General features: G+C 38.8%; 2 protein-coding genes across 4 annotated transcripts in view; both read right to left on the bottom strand.

Annotated features, from left to right (window-relative positions):
• Positions 1-19,850, bottom strand: part of LOC134824379 (uncharacterized) — an 87,247-nt gene that overhangs the window by 8,882 nt on the left and 58,515 nt on the right. The window lies entirely within an intron of this gene.
• The window catches only part of LOC134824377 (uncharacterized), an 84,390-nt gene that overhangs the window by 15,774 nt on the left and 48,766 nt on the right, over positions 1-19,850 (bottom strand). The window lies entirely within an intron of this gene.

The raw sequence follows: 19,850 nt of genomic DNA, 5'->3' as shown, positions 1-19,850 counted from the left end.
ATAATTTATTTATCATAAACAATAAAGTTTATGAGCTGATATCAGATATACCTCACTGCGCGCGCAGTGAGGGACACATAACATGTGGCAATTATTGACTTAATAACTGAGAAATTTTTAAAAATTGAATCATATCAAGATCAAGACTGGGGCACTCGTTTGGGGCACTTGTTTGGGGAACTTGGGGCACTCGTCTGGGGCCCTTGAGGCACTACATCAAAAACCAATGTATCTGATGCAATCGTCTGAGGCACTAATTTTTGATGCACCAAAAGATAATTTGGTCGCGCGCTACTGCAAGCGAAAGGGCTATAGTTAGAGCAACACATCGCGCCACAAGCCAAATATTTATCAACATCTTGACTAGCTACGCGGTCCTTTTCCGCATGCGCTCGCGCTGTGCTCAAAAATTGACGTCGTCAATCAATCAGCATCAAGATTTTAGTTTTACATTTGACCTTTATGTCAAAAAATCTTTGAATTTTCAATCGGTGGTCGATGTTACCTGAGGACCTCAGGCTTCGTCCTTACTTCGTCACAGGACGATCGGAGCTCGAAGAGCGTAGAGAGTGCTGGCTGGCGTCGTCCTGTGATGGTCGACGTATTTTTGCTTGCTGGGATCCGGCCGAATGACGCCACATGCAACGTGTAGGGTAAAACTAAAAACGCTTCCCCATATGAGATAATATGACAAAAATTGTTTTGGTCACGTGACCAGTCAATGACATTGATATTTCGCTGCGGACGGTTTGGTGGAGGGTTAGGGTCAACGTTTATACATTATAGGGTCAAAGTTAGGACTAGAGTTGTACACTATTGACATTGTGAGGGTAATGGTTAAGGTTTATCACTAGCGACCTTTTCATCTGACCACAATATTGCAAAATGCTATGTTGTATGTCACGTGACAAATTTAGCCGAGGGTCGGAAGACGGAGGTCGGAAGTCAGTGGACTCTGTTGGAGTCCGGCGGACTCCGAGCGGAGTCCGCCGAGCTGGCGGACTCCGCCAAGCTCCGCCGGATTCAAGTCTGGCGGAGAGGTCCGGCGGAGTCCGCCAAGCACTCCGCCGGAGTCCGCGGCGGACCGGAGTCCGCCTAGTGGCTTAGTCCGCGGCGGACACTCCGCCGAGCCGCCGCGGAGCCGCTCGGAGTCCGCGGCGGACTTTAAAGTCCGCTCGGAGTCCGCTCGGCTCCGCTCGGAGTCCGCCAAAATGTACTCAAGTCCACTGTAAATACATTTTGGCGGAGCACCGCCGGAGTCCGCTCGGAGTCCGGCGGCTCCGCCGGAGTCCGCTCGGAGTCCGGCGGCTCCGCCGCGGACTCGACTCCGCGACGGATAGTGCCTAAAATTTCATAGATAACAGTGGGTGTGGCACGCCACTCCTTCTTTCGCTATTGTTGTCATAAAATGAGAACGCTTTCAGTTAAGAACTCAACATTGTTGTAAACTGGTCTTAGTAAACTAACTAGTATAACTTTACGTGGTCTACGTGGCGAGAAAGTGGGCGTTCCTATCTATGACAGTCTACACTCACTAGTATCAAACGATCGGAAAGTGTGCCCCGATATCAAGAACAAAAAAAGGAGAGAAGTGCAATTTGGTTGTATCAGAAGCGTGTCTGATACAACAGTAAGGAGTGTGCCTTACTTTACTTCAACAATAAATATGTAAAGGAGAGAAGTGTGCCTCTACAATTTGGTTGTATCGGAAGTGTGTACTTTAATATGGTTAGGAACTAAAGTCAAACTTAATTAACGTGATTATCAAGTATAGCAATTGAACTTCCTAAAAGCCCCTGCTCATCGGACAGTAAGTATAGCGATTATGGTGTCAGAAGGGGGTATAAACATCGCACTAGTTAGAGGTTTCGGTCTAGTTTAGGTGGTATTGAATGAGAGAATCGATTCTTTAGTTTGATCATAACGACTGAAGGAATGAACACTACACATAGTGTAAAACTATACCTTATAAAGCAACAAGACTCTAAACAGCTCATCTCATGTATACTCCTGGCTTATACTCTTATAGGCCTCATGGTATAGTTGCTCTCAATACTCCAACAAACAGAATAATTTCATAGGTACAACCTTCAACTATAATGTACAATGTACATGTTATTGTTATCAATCACTCTAGCCATTAATATTAATAAGTTTACAAAGGGACTGACTGTGTACATTGAAATTTACCTCTAAATGTACCTCTAAATGTACCTCTAAATGTACCTCTAAATGTACCTCTAAATATACCTCTAAATATACCTCTAGATATACCTCTAAATATACCTCTAAATGTACCTCTAAATGTACCTCTAAATGTACCTCTAAATGTACCTCTAAATGTACCTCTAAATGTACCTCTAAATGTGCACTTTTTTCGAAGAAAATGTCCCTGACTTGACTTAAAGAATTAACGAGAACAAGTTAAATCAGTAAAACACCAGCTAGTAAACCTAGAAGGTGTTTATTTAATTTACCAGAACGAAACTGAAATTTTCCAAACGACAGCATCACAGTATAACACACAAACCGTTGTGATCATGGTCCTGACATATAATGAAATGTGAAATTTGAGCTCTATAACTGTAGACGGAGTAAGGCCTAAAGTTAAGTCATTGCTCTTGCGTCACTCTGTAGAGCCCTCCCATTCGTTACATCTGGCACACTATTATCTCTGCTGCTAGGTAACGGTTGGTTGGTTCTCAGAGTAGCCATAATAACATAAACCCGCCACGCAAAGGGTTTATATAACAGATCATCCCGCGCTAGCGGGATGATCTGATAAACACATACGAGTGCGCGCAGCGCACGAGTTTTGTGTTAATATGTAATCCCGAAGCGCCAGCTGAGGGATTACATTTATTTAGCCCTGAGCGTGAAGTGTTTATGGATTATAATTATCTCCGGCGATTTCGACAAGGGATTTCGGAACACGATTGGAAAGCAGTTCATCAATCTGAATGTCAAACCGATCTGTCATAGTGGAGCAATAGCTTGAACGTTAGCAGGAACAAGAGCTGGAAGGAGAGCAAGCAAAACAATACTATTTTTAGGGCACGGACAAGGGTAGCTGGCTAATCGCCAACTTCTCACGCCACGCGTTGGAGAAATTCCAAGAATTAGCTGCTTTGGCAACGTTCCCAGGAATTTGCGTGTAAAAGAAGTGGACGGTTACGATGTTTCATATCACGTGGTGCGCTTTCGTGTCACGTGGTATAGACTCGGCGTATGCTATTGGTGGCACGTGGTACGCACGTGACGCGCCCACGTGATCGCGCGTCTAACTGTTCTACTATTATCGAGTTCTAATCAGCAGTATCATTGATTATTGTAAGTCGGAGAATTGAATGATAAACATCAGTTACGACTAAAAAGCGGGCCGGGTTTATACAAATTTCCGGGGCGGGATGATATCACCTTGAGATGTTTATCTAACAGCGGGCCGGGCTGAGTGATAATATGATCCCGCGTCGAAATCCCGGAGATATTTATATTACGGTAATACTGGTAACTTGATTCCCGCTGATAAGGTTCTGTGTTTTCAGGGTTTCAGCAGAAAATATAAAATCTTTAAGGGCAATTGCACCCTCAAACCTCAAACCTGAACCCTGAAACCTCAAACCTCAAACCTCAAACCTCGACTAGGGAAATTAAGACTTCTCCTGATTTTAATTTAAGAATTTCAGATATTTCACTCTGACATTATAAATGAACAAATTGTACGCTTCCTGAGATAAATGCTTGCCAGCACTTTTACTTCAATAACAATTGTTATGTTGGGGAGGTGAAACATATAAATTAGACACGTGATGTGATTCTAGAGTATGATTGGTCATTAGTGAGTGCTGATTGGTTAAAAATATGCATCCCCTCCCAACCAAAATTCACATCGAATACAGCTGACGAACAAAATAAAGTAAACTATCTAAATAACAAGGTTAATATTGAAGGCCAAACAAAACTCTACAAAGCATAAAATATACATTATGCTACACATAATACGTTAACAATGTAAATAATGAATATTCAACCGTTAAAATCCTGACACCTATAAAATGGAAATATTTTTCCTTGTTGTCAACAAATGTGTCGCTAGAACGAAGGTGGCACACACAAAAGGAAGGTATATTTAGCTGCTGTGAAAATAATATTGTACAGCATTCTTGAATTCATCGAGGTCAAAAACTTGCTTATATTATACAATTATTATATTTATACAATATTTTACATCCTGTAGATGTTAAAGTTGTATGATATCAGACGTTCATCATTGAGTCAAATAAGGGGCCATCTTACTATATATAAAGCGAGACGATATATATATATATAATGTGTATATATCCGTGCCATTTTACTGACACCACGGCATCAACTTTAACGCGACTTTCCGCAAAAACCGTAAAACATATACAACTGAAACTTTTTTGACTGGGTCAAATGCTTTAATGGCCTTCAAATCAGCATGAAAAAATAAAAAATTGGCCAAGGAATAATAATTTTAGTGCCCAAAATTTGGACTCTCAAGTGGTGTCAAAAACGCGAATTAAATAGGTAATAATTATTTTAGTCTCTCGAGTCTTGACACCGCTTTAGGGTTAGACGGGTTCCTGCTAGTCTACAAGGTTTACAAGGTTTACAAGGTTTACAAAAAATAGATCTATATTACAGTGAGATAATGTCAGATCAGCATAGCTAAAGGTCAAAGTCCGAAATCCAAATAGAAAATCCGTTACCATTAAGGTGTTTGATGAGTGTAAAGAAAAAGTGAAAATGAAGGGGCTGTGGAGAAAATGTGATATCCCGTACTGAGACACTAATGTTCGTGTTTCTTCTTTATAGGGAATCGTGTTCTGCATAGCTGAGCGACGAACTTGGTGAATTCCACTATGTGCTCCGGTAGAAAGAGGCTCTTCATGTCATGAAATAGTAATGACTTTGTGGGCTCCTTCATGTTAGTCCTACTGGAATGGTACCTGGGACATGTTCTAAGGAAGTGTTCTTCATCTTCTATTATCGGATCAACACAAGGAAGATTAACAAAGAGCTCCATCATGGACTTTTCGCTGCAGAATTCACAAATTCTGTGATGTTGACTTCCAGTTCTGCTCCCATATCTTCCAGTTTCTACGTTTAGCTTATGTCCGCTCATTCGGATCCTAGCCACTAAGTTGCTTCCAGTTCTCGACGGTAGCGTGAGGTACGGCTCCTGCTCGAAAGCACCTTTAACTTTATTATAGAACGTAAGCTTCTTATTGCTTTGTCTTTCTGTTTCCCATAGATTGATAAATCGGTTATGTGCCCTTTCCTGACATAACAATGGGTTGTAAAGTTGATGTTCAAGTTTGTTCTCGTCGAGTCTATATAACTTAGGACGTCCGCCAAAAAATCACAGATTTTCATACCACCCCCCTCCCCCTGTCCGGACTCCGGGTGTGTCCGAATTTTCAAAACCACCCCCTCCCCCGAACGTCCGGATTTCCAGTTTTGGAAATGTTGAGAGAGATGTTGGCCTCCCTGCTCCTACTACACCTGTGCTCTAATCTGAAGTAATATTAATAAGAACAAATATTATGGGTATCATAGTTTAAAATGTATGATTATAATGGCAGCTCAAATTTGTACCTTCAACTTTCAATTTTTCCCAACCAAGGCAAAAAGGTTTTAAGGAATAAGTAGTCGGACTTACATTTTTCTCGAATTCAGGAATATAGCTTATTAGGTATTTGAACGGAATCGTCATTGCACGTGTTATTTTTGTGAAAAAAGCCTGATGAATTATCCTGTGCTCAAGTTCAGCTATATCAAAACAAATTCCATTATAACATTAGCTGATAAACTCATGGCTGATTATTTCAGTTCCGCGCCATTTCCTGGATGAGCTCACTTCGCTCGATCTTGTTAGTGTTGCTGTGTGTTTAGGGCCTGTTGTGATATCATGGATCGCTTAGGTTCTACCAGGATCTGGTATTCCTCATAATTCTGCGGCCTCTATGTATCGTCATCTCGCACAACTCCTTAAAAATCTTAAGAGCTTGGCATGTGAAAATTTGCAGCCTTCCAGACATTGATTGGGTTAACAAGATGTCACCTCACGATCAGTTAACAGGGAGCTTACCAGGCCAGAACCCAGTTTATTGGGTCTAAGGTCACGTGATTATGACGTCACCAGAGCTTTTTCTCCGTTTCCCGCTCACTGGACCAGTTGGGCAGGTCAGCTCGTATGCTAGTGATCTAGTGAATGTGTGTGTTATGCCTCGTTTTATTTATTTTTATTGAAATCCTTTATATCAATCAATTTATACATACAAAGTATACAATGGAATAAACTACAAAATACACCTTGAGAGAAAGTGGAGATTTGCAAGCTAGTTAACTATGCAAAATACTTAAAATTTATGTAATAAAATGACTTGTGGGTCACCAAAACACAGATATCGAGTGCAGATGCAACTCCTGTACAAGCATGACCAAACATTACTTTATTACCATACATTACTTTATCATATTTTATTGATCTAAGGTGTAGTATTACCAAATCCCAGTTTAATTTGTAACGGAGTTTTAAGCTAAAGTTTTAAATATAATATAATATAAATATGATTCTAGCAACAGCTTCAACATGAACAGTTCAACCCAATCCAAAATGAGATCTATGATGTTTGCGCTATCCCTCACGGTTCTGATTAGTCTCACCCAAGGTAACTAACTATATGTGCATTATTTTTTCAGTTTATACAACATATTATTATCAATAAAACTTGCTAATTGAATTTGAAATAGTAATATCACTTATTTTGTTATTTACTCGTCTGAACTTAATCTCAATTATTATCTACAATTCCAACTAATCTACCTTGCAATGTTCCTCAAGCAGCCAGCAAGAGCTTCATGTGCTACGATTTCTCATTTGACCCAAAAACGAGGGAGTTCGTCCAAGCAGTCATCCCCACAACTTGCCAAATAGACGATTATCCTGTTTGCAAGTGCAACACGTTAGTTTATAACGATTGAATTTTAGCTTGTTTTGAGATCTAATCTAAATTAAACTAAAATCAGGGTGGATCAAAATGAACTCTTCAGTCTAGTATAAAAGTATTTTCACAGTCTGTCATTGTTTACGATGAGACTGAATTTTATCAATATTTGTATGATAGATATCGCCGAAGCAACGTCTATCATGAATAGCAATTTTATTTAAATTTCCATTAACAATTTCAGTCCGGACGACATTGCCATGCCCACCTACACCAGCCCCAACGCTGGATGTGGCCCCTGTGCAGCTAACAGCACATGTCATGAGCGTAAAGGAGATGGATGTAACTCTGCCACTACCATCACTGCCTTCCTCTTCCTCCCCCTCGTCGCTCTTATCTACACTTTTTGATACGTACTTCTTTTAAGTACAATTTGAAATGTTATTTCATAGAAAACACCTTAGATCATTACTAAACATTTATTGGCCTCATGGAACAATATCCAATGCAAACTTATACCTAAGATGTAACTCAGTAAAGCTATCAGATCGTGTCCCTAAAGCAAGGTGGAAGCTCCTTATAGGTCATATCTTGCGTAGTGCTGATGACTCCCCCGCTGCATTAGCGTTAAAGTTTGCTGTCACAACAAACTGTAAAGGGCGCGTCGGTGCGCATCGTAAGAATTTGTTCAAGATTATTGTGAATGATTTGACCCGTATAGGTTTAAAACTTAACTCTTTGAATGATCTTAATAAGCTTAAGATATTAGCCGATGATAGAGTTGCTTGGAGAAACAAATTTTAACTCTAGCTGTCTTGATCTGTACTGATCACCATTTTAGGATGACTTGATTTCTTTTAGGGGTTTTGAATATTTTAATGGTGTAAACAGTTTCTTAATAATAATTTTATAGACACAATGCCAATTGATTGATAGAATTCTTTTAATCAAGGCGTCTCACGTGTCAAACAGCTCCAAATGTATCCCCCGACAGCCGTGTCTTTGTCAGCATGTGGTATTTTCTCCTATTAATAGGATCACCCTCAACAGGCTTAGTCCTAATAGTCTATGTAATAAGCGCCATGAGCTGGCACAGAATTTTTTGGGTCTGATTTTGATAAATTTGGTACCAAAAGTTGCATCTAAGTGTGAATAATGAAAATTCACCGTGTAGCACGATAACGTCGAGCTGTATGTGGGCCTTTTGTGCATCGCAAGAGTGTACAAAGGACGAAAAATGGGTAATTTATTGCTTAAAATGCCTATAACTCCTATAATGTTAAATATTTTGAAATAATTCAGACAGGATCGTAATGAGCTTAGTCAGACGCAACTTTTAGTACCAAGATTATAATATGTAAGGCACAAAAATTTTCAAAAATTTGTTCAAAATTTCACACCCTTGTGTTCAGATTAAAAATTTTTGAAAATAATTTTCCTTTAAATCTTAAAATATTAGTACTAAAAGTTTTGTCTCGATGAGCTGATTACGATGCCATAATAATTATGTGATAATAACTGAAAATGTGAAAGTTATAGGCCAAAAACTAAAAATTTGCGCGAAAAAAGCACGCGCGGCGAACAAGCGCCGTGTAGCATTTTTAGCGAAAATTGCTACACGGCGGATTTATTTTATTCACATTTTTAGACAACTTTTGGTACCAAATTTATCGAAATCGGAGAAAAAAAGTTCTGTGCTCGCGCTTGGCGCTTATTACACTGACTATAACAGTATAAGGTAAGGCTAGATACTATCTCGGATAGTAAGGTGACTTACTTGACACTTGTGTCCTACACCGCAACCGGCCACCGGGGGAAACTTTAGAGACTTCAGTAGACTTCACCATGACCATTTGATGTGGCCTCTATGGACATGGAGGAAGAGTGGGCGCCACCGAATAGTTTGATTAATACTAGGACCCAATGTTCGGCATCTGATAATACTAATAGAATATCCAAATTACTGTTCACTCTGACATTATCAATGAACAAACGCTTTGTAGTGTATCTTATGTTGAAGCAGTATTATTTATTCTTAACTTTATAGATGTGGATACTGGCGGGGAGGTGAAACACATTTGTTTACGTAGTGGCGCCTCTATTCAGCAGGTTGAAGAGGTATTATAGAAGGCTTGTAACGCTCCTTCTAACTCCTTCTTGTTACCCCCCTTTGAAGGTCCCGAATTATTTCCTTCAAAGGGGGGTAACAAGAAGGAGTTACAAGTGTTACAAGCCTTCTATAATACCTCTTCAACCTGCTGAATAGAGGCGCCACTTAAACTCTTAAAACGTAAACAAATGTGTTTCACCTCTTCAACCTGCTGAATAAAGGCGCCACTTAAAAGTTAAAACGTAAACAAATGTGTTTCACCTCCCCGCCAGTATCCACATCTTTAGGTCTTCATTGTCTTAAAGGCACTGCCCAGTGTTTAGTTGTTTTCCCAGGTTCGTCCTTGTGGACAATCTTACATCTACACGGTTTAACTTTTGTTGTGCACTTTACTTTGTCTTTAGTATCTTTGATTTAGTAGGAGACAAGAAAGACAACAGTTCATCAAAATATTAATCTTTAATACAAATTTTAGGAATCTGATTTATCCTGAAAATTGATAACTGTTTGTGAGTAAAAATGTTAATCAAACCGAGTAATGTCTATAGAATGAGTTTCTGTATCTCATGATACTTGTAAGATACTTGTAAGATTGGAACGCGAACTGCATGTCGTAGTATACAATATTACTCCGGGAACTGCATCGTAGTATACAATATTACTCAGGGAACTGCATCGTAGTATACAATATTACTCCGGGAACTGCATCGTAGTATACAATATTACTCAGGGAACTGCATCGTAGTATACAATATTACTCAGGGAACTGCATCGTAGTATACAATATTACTCAGGGAACTGCATCGTAGTATACAATATTACTCAGGGAACTGCATCGTAGTATACAATATTACTCCGGGAACTGCATCGTAGTATACAATATTACTCCGGGAACTGCATCGTAGTATACAATATTACTCCGGGAACTGCATGTCGTAGTATACAATATTACTCAGGGAACTGCATCGTAGTATACAATATTACTCAGGGAACTGCATCGTAGTATACAATATTACTCAGGGAACTGCATCGTAGTATACAATATTACTCAGGGAACTGCATCGTAGTATACAATATTACTCCGGGAACTGCATCGTAGTATACAATATTACTCCGGGAACTGCATGTCGTAGTATACAATATTACTCCGGGAACTGCATCGTAGTATACAATATTACTCAGGGAACTGCATCGTAGTATACAATATTACTCAGGGAACTGCATCGTAGTATACAATATTACTCAGGGAACTGCATCGTAGTGTACAGTATTTATACTGTAGTTTTGGAAATGTCGAGAGAGATGGTGGCCTGCATGCTCCCACTTTGCACCTGTGCTCTAATCTGAAGTAATATTAATGAGAACGAATATTATGGGTATCATGGTTCACAATTTGTATGATTAATGGCAGCTCAAATTTGTACCTTCAAATTTCAATTAATTTTCCCAACCATTGCCAAAGGCAAAAAGGTTTTAAGGAATAAGTAGTCGGACTTATATTTCACTCGAATTCAGGAATATAGAGTATCAGGTATTTGAACGGAATCGTCAATGCACGTGTTATTTTAGTGAAACAAGCCTGATGAATTATCCGGTGTTCAAGTTCAGATGTATCAAAACAAATTCCATTATAATATTAGCTGATAAACTTATGGCTGATTATTTCAGTTCGGCACTGCAGATTCTGCAGTGCAGAATGGTAAAAAGCGAATATATGGTTGAAAACGGATCTTACTTAGCATTTAAATTCAGGAAGCAAATCTGCAAGTATTCAAAGGATTTCAAAGGATTTCAAAATAAAATGATCATTACAATAAACATTGTGTCGGATCTAAATTTTAAAAAATAAAGATAAAATGAAAGTCAAAAACGAAAAAACCGAAACCTGTCCTGAAAAATGCACGGTTGACGGTTATAGTCTAAAGAGTTTAAAAACCGAGCTATTCTAAAAAGGAATGTTCATGACGCGAACAACCAGTCCTTTGTGTCCATGCCTAAGATCCACACATAAATTCCACACTAAATCAAAAGTGTGAAACGCACACGAAAAATAACACACTGTCGGATCCACGCATGTTGAGTCCGTGAGTCATGTTGTTAGTCCTTCCTTTTCTTTTCTGTCACTCGGGGGGAACCTCCGCTTGTTCACTTTACTCAAGAATCTGGCAGTTTCTCTGATCAATAGGATATCCTTGAAGAGGTCGGCAAAGGTCTCCGCTCCAGAGGTGATCATGGTTCTCGCCTGCTGACCTATGTTTCGCCTCAGGTCGTCGTAAAGCGAACAATCCGTGAGAACGTGTTTCTCATCTTCAATGATCGGCTCAAACATTGGTAGTTCGGCCAGTATACCGACAACTTCAAGGTCTGATGAAGAACAGTGCTTACAAATGCGACTGAGCGGATTTTCACGGTTGATGGCGTATCTACCGGTCTCGATGTTGAACTTATGAGCACTCATTCTGAACTGCGCCAGCCGCTTCACCTCTTCTTCACTGAGCTGCAGGTTCAGGTACGCTTCAGCTGTAAATTCACTTTTGATAGTGTTGTAGAAACTGAGCTTCCGGTTGTTTTGCCGCTCCTCGTTCCAACTGTTAATAAAAGTACTACGTAGTGCTGTTTTGAATTGGTTGGGGTAGGTCAACCTGCGAGATGATACTGACTGAAGGCTTTGTCGGAGATCTTCTATACCTTTGTACCATGGCAGATTGAGTGTGCGTTGTTCTATGAACGCCTGTCTGGCTAGACTTGTGCAACCAGCTCTGTCCATTTGCTCAAGTCGGTTGAAATACCCAAATACTTGCTTTGATGCCTTTATCACTAGGGGGCAGCGGCCTGTATCACCCCATACACTCGCATTTGAGGTTTTTCTGCCCACTCCTAAGGTCCACTTGAGGAATGAGAGATGAAGCTTTTCGAGAGGATCTCTTGCAGTCTCCTTCAGGAGAGATTTGGTGTTGATATTATCTTGATAGTTTCTGACAAAGAGAGTCTCTGGGAGCCACACCTGACATCCGTATGTCACAATCGGTACCACAAGCGCGTCGAATAGCTTGAATACGATTGTTCGCCTGAAGTGTCTTAAGTCAATACTGCTTTTTAGCGCGAAGTAGCTTCTGAGACCTTTTTGCTTCAGTTTGTTCTGTGCTACTGCTGAAGAACCGTTGAGGGTAAAGGTTATCCCGAGGTAGCAATATTCTCGAACTGATGTGATGTTGGTTTCGCCGAGTTGGAATGTCAGGCTCTCTTTAAGGAGCCTCCCGGAACGGTTGAACACCATCACTGCCGTTTTTCCGATGTTAACGGTTAGTCCCCATTCGATACAGTAACTGTGTAAAACGTTTAGAAGTTTCTGTAGTCCAGTATGATCAAGGGCAAGAAGTATAAGATCATCAGCCCAGAGGAGATGAGTGATATTAACATTATTCAGTTCAGGGACGTTGACTTCCTCAGCGTTATCCAGATCTAGGGAGAGTTGGTGGATGAAACACTTGAACAGCTCAGGAGACATCGGGTGACCTTGCTCAGTCCCACAGTGAATGTCGATTGTCTCTGACAATCTGTTCAACAGTTTGATTTTTGCTGAGGAATGTGAATACATCTGCTCGATACATTGAAAGTATCGACCTCTTACTCCTAGCTCCCAGAGTTTATAGAGCATGGCATCTCGGCACACAGAGTCGAACGCCTTCGCGTAGTCGACGAAGCATCCATATAGCCTCTTTTTCCGTTGCGTTACATACTTTTGGATGCAAGTTGAGAGTGTTAGTATGTGGTCACTCGTCTGTGCTTTTTTACAGAACCCTAGCTGGTTTATGGTGTCTGGACAGTTCAGTGACCGGAATGTGAGTAGGCGCTGTAATAAGATAGTTGAAAACAGCTTCCCAACATTGCTCGCCACGGCTATCGCCCGGTAGTTGTTCGGATCGTATACACTCCCCTTTTTGTGCAAGGGGGTAACTAGAGAGGTCGTCCATGGATACTCCCCGAGTTTCAAACAGTGGTTGAACAGGTTAAGAACAGCTGACAGCATTGGTTCATCTGACGAAATGAGGAACTCATTCAGGATTTTATCTTCGGCGATGGCTTTCCCTTTCTTAAGGCCTTTGATGGCGGTCCGAAGTTCCTCTATTTCGATATCTTTGTCCAGAACTTCCACGAGTTCATGAACACGAAGTTCAGTCTTTCTGCGTTCCGTGAAGTCAGCAGTTTCTTCATTCGGGGGGGAAGGTTTTGAGTACAGCTCTTTGAAGAATTTACAGAAGTTCATCATATCGAAAACGTCCAGCTTTGTGCCATTTGAGGAGAAGCTTTTAAGTTTCTTAAAGCGACTCCAGTTTATGTCGCGCCCCTCGTCAACATCACGACAAAGAGATTCCACGAACTTGGCCTTCTTCTGTCTCACGAGCTTTCGATATTCGCGGCGTTTGTTGTAGTAGCTGTCTCTCAGTTCTTTATCAAGAGGACTTTTACCGTATGTTTTAGCTAATCGATTTAGTTCACGTTTTTCGATGATGCAGGTAATATCAAACCATGGAGACTTCGGTTTTGCCCTTTTGTATCCCCGAGTTTTCCTATTGAGGGGTTTTTGTTTATGTTTTCTAGGTCTTGGTAGGGCCTGATCAGCCATATCACGATAAATGCCGACGATGTTTTCATTGAGCTTAATGACATCCTCCTTTTTAACGCAAACAGCTTCAACCAGTTCCGCGATTCTGCTTGCAAACTGGGGTTCTTTTTGGACATCTAGGAACTGCTGTTTATTCTCTGAAGCATTCTCGTCCCATTTGTGTTTCATTGGGGCTGGCTGGAGTGAGGATAGAATTTCGTCCGGATCAATTATATAATTATGACTCAGTTTCAGTGTGCATAAGCATGGGCGGTGGTCTGAGAATTTCGTAAGATCTAAGACCTTAAGACTTTGCACCGATTCCCTTAGCATGGGGGATGCTGTTACGTAGTCTACAACGCTGTGTCCATTGTAATTAATTGAGGTGGGTTCCCCAAAGATATCTCCTAGTGTATCACCATTAAGAATGCTAAGGTTCAGACTGGATATGAAGTCCAGAAAAAGTTTTCCCCTTGGGTTTACCACAGAGTCTTTGCTTGATCTTGTTGACTTTTCTGGAAAGCTTGCGATTGTTGAGAAAGCCTCGATGTCAGCTGGAGGTTCATCATCAAAGTTAAAGTTGAGGTCCCCTGTTCTTGCATTGAAGTCTCCTAGAACCAGTTTCTCGCCGAGATCTGTGTTTTCAGCAACAAAGTCAATAATGGATTCGAGTGTTGACTGGGTTGGTCCACCATTGCTGTTTTTCAGTCTCTTTTTGTAGGATGACTGCTCTGGGGAGTCGTATACGTTGATTATTGTGAACTTAAGAGTATCATCAGTGGCGGGGCAAAAAGTCACCGCTTGAATATCTGGATGGGAGCTTTTTACAGGCTTGAAGTCTCCTGACAGGGATCGATGGACCCCCACACATAGCCCACCGGAGCGCGAGCCGGTTCTAAGGCTATTGTAGCATTTGAAGTTTGGAAGGTGGAACTCAGCCTTCGTTTCCTGCAGGCAGAATATGTTACACCCAATGAGAAGTTTGACGAAGTCCTCATCATCGGCCTTGGGGCCCTCTTTGAAGGACATTGCGTCATGAATGTTCCACGACAAGATCCTCATAAGGTCTTGTTGGTGGCTCGTAGTCCTATCAGGTATAGAATTAATCATTGCGCTTCCTTTTCGGTTTGTATCCAGTTTCGTCCTCGTAATTCCCGTGACTGGTCTCCATGTCTACAGTTCTATAAAGAGAATCACGAAACATCAGCCAGGTTTTCCGTTGGCCTCTTTCTGAGAGGAACAGTTCTACGCCATTTTTTCCTGTCCCTTTGTTTATGAATCCACCGAGATTACGATTACACGATGTAAAGACACGGTTTCGGTATTTTTGTCCTGATCTGAGGTTGCTCACAAAAGTTGACAGCAAGCCATTAAAGGATTCAATCTCCTCGGTCAGATGAGGGTAGCCAGGGATTGGGATGATCGCTGATAGGCAGAGTTTAGCCGTTGTCGATTCGAGGATGTTGTAGACCATCTGTTTATATTTACCGAAAAGATCGTCAGCAGAAAGTTTGAGCCAGAATAGATCTTGAAAACCTGTATGCACGAACACGACATCTGGTTTTGTGTTTCGCAAGTATGATTGCAACATAAAAAATTTTATATCGTACGAGTATCGAGTAAGCATCAACATTTTGAATTTTAGTAGTGAATGAATACTTTAGGACGCAAGTATACATTAATACTTTCCACTTATAATAATAACTCCCTACAACTACATTGTAATGAGTTATGATGGTGCCTGGTGTATATAGTAACCATAGTAACCATAGTAACCATAGTAACCATAGTAACCATAGTAACCATAGTAACCATAGTAACCATAGTAACCATAGTAACCATAGTAACCATAGTAACCATAGTAACCATAGTAACCATAGTAACCATAGAAACCATAGTAACCATAGTAACCATAGTAACCATAGTAACCATAGTAACCATAGTAACAATAGTAACCATAGTAACCATAGTAACCATAGTAACCATAGAAACCATAGTAACCATAGTAACCATAGTAACCATAGTAACAATAGTAACCATAGTAACCATAGTAACCATAGTAACCATAGAAACCATAGTAACCATAGTAACCATAGTAACCATAGTAACCATAGTAACCATGGTAACCATAGTAACCATAGTAACCATAGTAACCATAGTAACCATAGTAACCATAGTAACCATAGTAACCATAGTAACCATAGTAACTGCGGCACAATTCTTGCTATACTTTATTATCCTGCTGGTGTGATCACCAACTTGGAATTAGAAAAATCATATCTTTAAGCTTTTAAAGATTACAATATAGTCGGAAACGAAAATCTCCACGATTTATTGTCATGAAAAAACAATGGAGTTTTCCCAACTTGTATACCCACTTTTCTCGTTTTCCTGCCTGGTACTTCTTCACTACACCTCCATAACTTCAGCCTGAGTCCCAGCTTATGGAACACACGACCTGAAACAGGGAGGCAGATTATTAAGAGGGCTAAGAAAGAATTTATATCATCAAGGATTAGAGTGCAAGAAAATGGTCATTGATGATATACATTAAACGTTGAGGAAACAACGCAAATGATTTTTTAAAAGAAAAAATATGGCTCCATATTAATTGTGAAGGACTTGTTTTAATTCTGAATGAAAAGCTCGAATAAACCATATTTTGTTACTGTTAATGCGTGAACCATTTCAATATGTAAACCATTTCAATAAATCAATATGTAACCATTTCAATAAATCAGTATGTAAACCATTTCAATAAATCAGTATGTAAACCATTTCAATATGTAAATTAGGTTTACCTATTTTACCTCGGAAGTCTCGGGACCCTACACCGTAAACTAACGGATCAAGGACTAGGTTGGAATAGAACATGATGACCACAATGTCTTCCACAGTAAAGTTTCTTGCTGGACCTTGTTTCGTTGATAAACATTAAACATGTCATTCAGCAAACATGTCATTCGGCAAACATATCATTCAGCAAACATTTCATTCAGCATTCTATTCATATGAAAGTCGACGATATTCCCACTTTGAAATTTTCATGTCTTAAAAGTGAATCATAAAATCTAAATGATCAATTAATATAAGCTTACCAGGGGAAAATAAAACTTTGACCTCAATGGCGTAGTTGGGGAACCAAGAGAGCGTGAAAAAGAAGAGAAGAAAAGAAATGTTCTTGAATACCGCCTCCCTGATTCTATCAATGGCTGCTCTGTTTTTATTTGCCACCCGCTCTCTTCTCACCACTCTTACTATGCGGTAGTACATGTATAGTATCCCCTGCAGAGTAATTGATAGTGAAGTGACATCACATACCACGTGTAGTGACATCACAAACCACGTGTAATGACGTCACAAACCACGTGTAATGACGTCACAAACCACGTGTAATGACATCACAAACCACGTGTAATGACGTCACAAACCACGTGTAATGACGTCACAAACCACGTGTAATGACATCACAAACCACGTGTAATGACGTCACAAACCACGTGTAGTGACATCACAAACCACGTGTAGTGACATCACAAACCACGTGTCATGACGTCACAAACCACGTGTAATGACGTCACAAACCACGTGTAGTGACGACACAAACCACGTGTAATGACATCACAAACCACGTGTAATGACGTCACAAACCACGTGTAATGACGTCACAAACCACGTGTAGTGACGACACAAACCACGTGTAATGACATCACAAACCACGTGTAATGACGTCACAAACCACGTGTAATGACGTCACAAACCACACTCACGGTATTACATGTTCCCTGAGGTTGTAGCTTCAAGTGTAAGATAAAGTTATTAAAGGTGGTGACCTAGCTAGGCAGGTAGGCAGGATTAGAGGTGAAAATAGTCGTATCTTGGGGACCACGTGGTATATCTGTTATGTGACGTCACAAACAACGTGTAGTGACCACGTGGTATATCTGTTATGTGACGTCACAAACCACGTGTAGTGACCACGTGGTATATCTGTTATGTGACGTCACAAACCACGTGTAGTGACCACGTGGTATATCTGTTATGTGACGTCACAAACCACGTGTAGTGACCACGTGGTATATCTGTTATGTGACGTCACAAACCACGTGTAGTGACCACGTGGTATATCTGTTATGTGACGTCACAAACCACGTGTAGTGACCACGTGGTATATCTGTTATGTGACGTCACAAACCACGTGTAGTGACCACGTGGTATATCTGTTATGTGACGTCACAAACCACGTGTAGTGACCACGTGGTATATCTGTTATGTGACGTCACAAACCACGTGTAGTGACCACGTGTAGTGACCACGTGTAGTGACCACGTGTAGTGACCACGTGTAGTGACCACGTGTAGTGACCACGTGGTATATCTGTTATGTGACTAGTATTTTTATGATGGTTACGATGTTGTCACATTGAAACGTTGAACAATTTCTTTCCTGATAAGAGCCTTTTCTTTGTCGCATTGAACGGAATCAATAGGAATTTACCCAAGAAAAAATTTCAACTATGCGACTCATAAATAATATTCCAATCCGGATTTTATTTACAGCTACGGTAATGTTACGAATACAACACAGTATTACAGTATGGTGGTATTGTGCAAAGTAATTACAATATTTTAAAGAGATATCTCACTGTGAGGGGGAGAAGGAAGAAGACAGTGTCACAAGCAATGATGAATATCTTTCCGTGTGAGCCAGAGTCAAAAAAACAGCTGAAAAGTATGGTGTTGGTAATTATGGTAATTATGGTAATTAATGTAATTATGGTAATTATGGTGATTATGGTGATTATGGTAATTATGGTAATTATGGTAATTATGGTAATTATGGTAATTATGGTAATTATGGTAATTATGGTAATTATGGTAATTATGGTAATTATGGTAATTATGGTAATTATGGTAATTATGGTAATTATGGTAATTATGGTAATTATGGTAATTATGGTAATTATGGTAATTATGGTGATTATGGTAATTATGGTAATTATGGTAATTATGGTAATTATTAACCAATAAACAGTGAAGTGAAGTTTTAGGCTAATTTTATGACGTATTGTTATGCTCTTTTTACTGCAGCCCTTAATACTAATAGTATTGATTATTGATCCAAATTTAACAGTTATTATATTGATAATTTACGAAAATTCGAAGAGTAAAGACTGACCGGTCCATAAAGGTGACATGTTGGAAACCTATGTGAAAAGTAACAACAGATATCACAAAGTAGAGTATCACTGATAGCCATGTCATCACCACCTGGGACACATGTATATACATTATATACATTATATACATTATATACATTATATACATTATATACATTATATACATTATATACATTATATACATTATATACATTACATACATTATATACATTATATACATTATATACATTATATACATTATATACATTATATTATACATTATATACATTATATACATTATATACATTATATACATTATATACATTATATACATTATATACATTATATACATTGTATACATTATATGCATTATATACATTATATACATTATATACATTATATACATTATATACATTATATAGATTATATACATTATATACATTATATTATACATTATATACATTGTATACATTATATACATTATATACATTGTATACATTATATACATTATATACATTATATACATTATATACATTATATACATTATATACATTATATACATTATATACATTATATACATTATATACATTATATACATTATATACATTATATACATTATATACATTATATACATTATATACATTATATACATTATATACATTATATACATTATATACATTATATACATTATATACATTATATACATTATATACATTATATACATTATATACATTATATACATTATATACATTATATACATTATATACATTATATACATTATATACATTATATACATTATATACATTATATACATTATATACATTATATACATTATATACATTATATACATTATATACATTATATACATTATATACATTATATACATTATATACATTATATACATTATATACATTATATATATTATATACATTATATACATTATATACATTATATACATTATATACATTATATACATTATATACATTATATATACATTACATG

The sequence above is a fragment of the Bolinopsis microptera genome, chromosome 12 (assembly GCF_026151205.1).
Source record: "Bolinopsis microptera isolate Bmic1 chromosome 12, MBARI_Bmic_1.0, whole genome shotgun sequence".
In the NCBI taxonomy this organism is placed as follows: Eukaryota; Metazoa; Ctenophora; class Tentaculata; order Lobata; family Bolinopsidae; genus Bolinopsis; species Bolinopsis microptera.
Note: the sequence above shows the minus strand (reverse complement) of the source record. Positions and strands in the feature narration are given on the sequence as shown.